The 6462-nt window shown below is 31.0% G+C and overlaps 1 long non-coding RNA gene across 1 annotated transcript; it reads right to left on the reverse strand.

Moving 5' to 3' along the window:
- Nucleotides 1-3780: 3780 nt before the first annotated feature.
- Nucleotides 3781-5751, reverse strand: LOC135266781 (uncharacterized). Its single transcript, XR_010334931.1, has 3 exons — nt 5083-5751; nt 4733-5014; nt 3781-4681 (listed from the first exon to the last, which is right to left on the reverse strand). It is a non-coding gene; the product is annotated as an uncharacterized LOC135266781 (long non-coding RNA).
- Nucleotides 5752-6462: the final 711 nt, after the last annotated feature.

Here is a 6462-nt window from a genome sequence, read left to right on the forward strand (position 1 = left end):
TCAAAACTGCAAATTATGTATTACTTTGGATAAAAGCAGCTTATCCTGATTACTCCTTTGCTTAGAATAGGGCAAACTTGCATAAAACTTAATGAAAATTTTTAAATTTTGTCTCAAAGAAATAATTTACGTTATAGTTTTGACCAGAACTGTTAATTTCAAACGATTTTATGCCCCCAAACGAGAAAACTTTCACTAAACCGATGCCAAACGTCTTAGTTCGTTTTATAAAAACTACTTAAGTTACAGTTTAAACAAAAACAAATTATTTTCGTTGTTGTTGTGGCAAAATAATTTATTTCGAATGATTCAATGGAGCGAAACGAGTAAACTTTTATAGGACAGATGCAAAACACCATATTACCACATAAATCGTTATTTTAAAGCAAAGTATTAGCTTTTGCACTTGTTTAATTAAAGTTTGCTAACTTCGAAGAATGTAATCGTCCGAAATATTTTTTTTTGTCAAAACTATAACGTAATTTGTTCTTTTGAGCTTGAATATAGAGTTTTCATTACGTTTTATAGTAGTTTACTCTACTCTAAGCATAGAATCAAACAGAGTAATCCGCTTTTGTTAAAACTGATACATAATTTGCTCTTATTTTCGAGAATAAAACGTTTTCAATATGTTTGATAAAATTTTTCTTGTTTATAGCAAGGAATCGTTTAAAAATAGCTGTATTTGCCTAAATTGATACGTAATTCGATATTTGTGCATGGATACGAAATTTTCAGTTTCTTTGACGTAAAATTACTTGTTGCAAAACGTAATACTTGGCTTTAAAACAACGCTTTATATGGTAATATGTGGTTTTGCATCTGCCCCATAAAAGTTCATTCGTTTCCAATCATAAAATCGCTTGAAATTAACAGTGCTGGTCAAGACTATTACGTAAATTATTTCTTTAAGACGAAATTTAAAGTTTTTATTAAGTTTTATACAAGTTTACTCTATTCTAAGTAAAGGAGTAATCAGGATAAATTGCTTTTATCTAGAGTAATATATAATTTGCAGTTTTCAGCCAGAATAAGACGTGTTTAATCTTTTTAATGTAAGTTTTCGTGTTCAAAACAAAGGATCGTCTAAAATAAGCAGTTTTTGTCCAGACTGAAACGTAATTCGAATTTCTGTGCCTGAATAAGGAGTTTTCAGTTTCTTTGATGTAACGTTTCTTGTTTGTAACAATGAATAAACGAAAATAATTGGTTTTAATCCAAACTGTGACATAAATCGTTTTTTAAAGGCGAAATCAGACGTTTTGCCTCTGTTTAGTGAAAGTATACTGGTTTCAAAGCATAGAATCGGTTGAAATTAACAGTTTTCGTCAAGACTATAACGCAAATCTTTTGTTTTGTGCTAAAATAAGACGTTTTTAGTCTGTTTAAAATAAGTTTTCTTGTTCAAAGCAAAATATTGTCGAAAATCAACCGTTTTTGTCTAAACTGATACAAAATTCGGTGGTTTGTGTCCGAATACAAAGTTTTTAGATTCTTTAATGTATACTGGTTTCAAAGCATAGAATCGTTTGAAATTAACAGTTCTCGTCAAGACTATGAGGCAAATCTTTTGTTTTGTGCTAAAATAAGACGTTTTTAGTCTGTTTGATATAAGTTTTCTTGTTCAAAGCAAAATATTGTCGAAAATCAACCGTTTTTGTCTAAACTGATACAAAATTCGGTGGTTTGTGTCCGAATACAAAGTTTTCAGATTCTTTAATGTTAGGTTTGCTGCTTCAAACAAAGAATCAACGAAAATACTTTGTTTTAATACAAACTGCAATATAAAATGTCATTATAGGACAAAACATGATGTTTGGCATTTGTTTAATAAAAATTTACTCGTTTGGAAGCATAGAATCATTCCAAATAAGCTATTCTCGTCATAACTATAATGTAATTAGTATTTTGTGCCAAAATACTGCGTTTTTGTTAGGATTAATAACAATTTAGTCTATTTTAGCAATGAAACGAATAGGATTAGCTGCCTTTATACAAAGTGATACATAAATTGCTCTTTTATGCCAGATTTATACGTTTTTAGTCTGTTCGATGTAAGTTTTCTTGAATAATAATAATAATAATAATAATAATAATAATAATAATAATAATAATAATAATAATAAAATAATAATAATAATAGTAATAGTAATAAAAGTAATAATAATAATAATACTTTTAACATGGAAAAATGAAGCTTATTTTGTGTGTTACATAAGCGTTTTCTCATTTCTATGCAAGAGATCATCTGTGATCTGTGTTTTTAGGCAAGAAATTGTTTAAAATTAATAACTCATTTCAAAACTGGTATAAAAACATTTACTATACAAAAGTTATAATCGGTTTTTAATAATAATAATATTAATAGTAATAATAATAATAATAATAATAATATAAATTATAATAATAATAATAATAAAAGTAATAGTAATAATAATAATAATAAAAATAATAATAATAGTAGTAATAAAAGTAAGCTTAGTTTTCTAAGCAAAAATAAAGCTTATTTTGTGTGTTATATGAGCGTTTTCTCATTTCTATGCAAGAGATCATCTGTGATCTGTGTTTTTAGGCAAGAAATTGTCTAAAATTAATAACTCATTTTAAAACTGGTATAAAAACATTTACTATACAAAAGTTATAATCGGTTTTTATTAATAATAATTTTGTCTACATTAATTTCATTAATTTCAGTTTAAATCACTAAATTTAATGGCTGAATTTAATTGCTGCCACTGTTTTAAAAGCGTAAGTCGTGATACACCTATCGTGGTGTGTGACGGCTGTTCGCTAAATATTCACTGTCGTTGCCTCAAAATAAGCGAAAATGAAATCGCCTTTATTTCTCAGTCTCGCTCTCCAAATATCAAACTGTTTTGTAATAGATGCAACGTAACTATCACAGCAATTTCAGAAATTAAAAAACTCGTAAATGACATAAAATCATCATTTGATGAGCGTCTTAGCAAACTCGAATCTCTTATTATTAATAACAATACGTCTCAAGCTATAAACCGCGAAGAAATTATCGCCGAATCTGTGGACAGGTCGGCTCGTGCGTGCAATGTTATTATGTACAATGTTAAACCTGTCGCTAATAAACAAGACGTGGATGTGGTAAATGATGTCCTCGAGGTCATTGATCCATCACTTGTGATTGGTCCGGAAAATGTTTTTCGCGTAGGAAAAACCGTCGGTGATAAACCTCGCTTATTAAAATTGCAATTTAAAACTCAACAAATGGCACGTCTATGCTTGAAGAAAAAATCGTCTTTGCTGCAGCACCCACAATTTGCTCACATTACTATTAGTGATGATAAAACCCCGGGTCAACTAAAGCATTTAAACAATTTGCGTGATGAATTAAAGCGAAGACTTGATGTTGGCGAAAAGGACTTGACAATTAAATACGTTAACCACGTACCAAAAATTATTTCACATCAAAAAAACTAAATATTTACCCTTGTTCAATGGCTCTTCTGTATACGAATATCGCATCTTTATCTTCAAAATTTAATGATTTGTTATTAGAAGTAACTGAATTTAGACCTTCTATTATCGCACTCACGGAGACTTGGCTTAATCCGTCTATCTCTGATGATGCTGTACACATTGAAAATTACTCTATTTACAGAGATGATCGCCTATCTCAAAAAGGTGGCGGTGTGTGTTTTTATGTAGATAAAATTAAAATTTTAAAATTTTTTAAAATTACTCAAATTTGCATATCTGTTAAACCTTATGATTCTCTATGGTTAAAATTTGAAGGAAATGAACAAACCTTTGTTATAGCATGTATTTACAGACCACCAACAGGAGCGTCTTTTAACAATCACGAAAATGATAAAAATCTATTTAATACCATACAATCAACTATTAATCAGTATCCTAACTTAATTATCATGGGAGATTTCAATTTTCCATGTATAGACTGGTCTGCTAAAAACACAACAGGTCAAACAATCATCGAAAAACAATTTTCTGAATTGCTCTTGGAGAATAATTTGTCACAAATAGTCACTGAACCTACACGATTTAGATCCCAACAACGTCCTTCATTACTTGATTTGGTAATTTTGTCTGACGTTAACCTTGTATCGTCTTTAAACGTTTCGAATCCTGTAGGTACATCTGATCATTCAAAAATCGAAATTGAGTTACAAATTATGATATATTCAGAGCCAAATGCAAGAATTAAAACAACATCAATTGTTGACTACACTCGCATAGACGAAAGTCTCTTGACTTACGACTGGAATGGTTTAGATTCACTAAATGCGGAAGAACAATGGAAACATTTTAAATCGATTTTACAAACTTGCATTACAACAAATTCCAGACTGTTTACAAACCGACTGAGAAAAGATAAACCGTGGATAAATCAACACATGCTTGACAAAATAAAATACAAAGCTAAATTATGGAAAAAATTTAAAAGGAAGCCTACTGAAGATAATTTTTCTGCTTATAAAAGATTTTCTAACCAACTAAAATCTGATTTACAAATAGCCAGGTGTAATTATGAAAATTCTATATTAAATAAACCAAAACTATTTTATTCCCATGTACGTAAATTTATCTCTAGTCGTGTGTCGGTCCCTTTAGTACGAAATGCTTCAGGTCTACTCTGCTCCGATCATACAGAAACTGCAAACACTTTAGCGGACAGTTTTGCTGCTACCTATAATTTAAACATTAATAATAATATACCGTCATTTATGCCTACAAGTACATTTAGTGGGTTGTCTTATATTAATTTTACTCCGGATCTGGTAAAAAGCCAACTCTGTGCCATTAAATTAAATACAGCTCCAGGTCCGGATCAGATACCTCCCAAACTCCTGAGAACTTGTGCTGCTTCGTTGTCGGGCCCACTTGCCAAAATGATGACAAAATCATTCTTACAAGGCACTTTGCCCTACGAGTGGTTGCAAGCAACAATCACGCCTTTGTACAAGTCAGGAGATAAACTTGATCCTGCTAACTATAGACCTGTAAGTCTCACGTCGACATGCTGTAAAATTATGGAAAAAGTTATAGTCAAGGAACTATTAACTTACATGAGAAAAAATAATTTAATACCTGAGCATCAGCACGGCTTTTTACCAGGTAGGTCAGTTGTCACAAATTTGCTATCCTGCACAAATCTATGGACAAAAATGTTAGACACTAACCAACCTGTAGACATAATTTTTCTTGATTTTAGTAAAGCCTTTGATAAAGTCCCTCACAATCTCTTGTTAGCAAAACTGGAGTCCTATGGTGTAACAGGAAATTTGCTTGATTGGATCCGAGCGTTTCTATCAAATCGAAACTATTGTGTAAAAGTCTGTGGTAAATTTTCGTACTCTAAACCAGTATTAAGTGGGGTCCCACAGGGATCAGTTCTTGGACCAATTTTATTCTTGTTATATACAGCAGATTTATTGTTTTCACTGGACAGCTATTCAGCATATGCGGATGATATTAAGTTATTTGCTAACCCACTTGTCACGGACTTGCAAGACCAACTTAATTTAATCTTCCAATGGAGCGAGAAGTGGCAAATACCACTAAATATTGCAAAATGCTGTGTACTTCAGTGTGGCCACAACAACCCAAAGTACCTTTACCATATAAATGGCACACTCCTGAGTGTAAAAACCTCAACCAAAGATCTAGGGGTCATTGTAAATGATAAGTTAGGATGGTCAGAGCAATGTCTAGCATCAGTGGGTCGAGCGCGTAAAATGTTTTATTTGCTAAAGCATGTTTTTCCAAATCCTTCAGTCAGTTTTATTTCAAAGGTGTACATCACTTACATAAGGCCGCATTTGGAATTTGCCATTCCAGTCTGGAGACCTTATTTGTTAAAGGATATTGATTTGCTGGAAAGAACTCAGCACCTGGTAACTAGATGGACACACTGTTTAAGACAAGTTTCATATGAACAACGTCTTGAAATACTCAAAATACCAGATCTACGTGCTCGTCAAAACAGGGCAGATGCAATTCAAATTTTTCGGCTTACTAATGGTTTATTTCCTGGAGTAACACGCAATTTCTTGCAAATTCAATATCATGACAGACTTAGAGGTCATTCTTATAAGCTGAAAAAAGAACCATTTAAGACTACCGTTAGAAAGAATTATTTGACAAATCGTGCATTTGATATATGGAATGGCTTGCCTGATAACGTTGTTGCAGCTGTTACTGTTTCTTCCTTCAAGAATCAATATGACACATTACAATAATTAACATTAACCTTTATTAATTAACTAATTTAACTGTAGATTAAAATTGTATTTCATTTTTCATTATTCAATGGTGTTTTATTTAACACGAAACCGTATTTCTTGATATTTTGCTATAAAGGTGTTAACCTCAGCAAAGAATCTATGTTAATAATAATAATAATAATAATAATACTAGTAATAAAAATAATAATAATAAAATTAATAATAAAAGTAATAATAATAATAA

This window comes from Tribolium castaneum, chromosome 7 (assembly GCF_031307605.1).
Source record: "Tribolium castaneum strain GA2 chromosome 7, icTriCast1.1, whole genome shotgun sequence".
NCBI lineage: Eukaryota > Metazoa > Arthropoda > Insecta > Coleoptera > Tenebrionidae > Tribolium > Tribolium castaneum.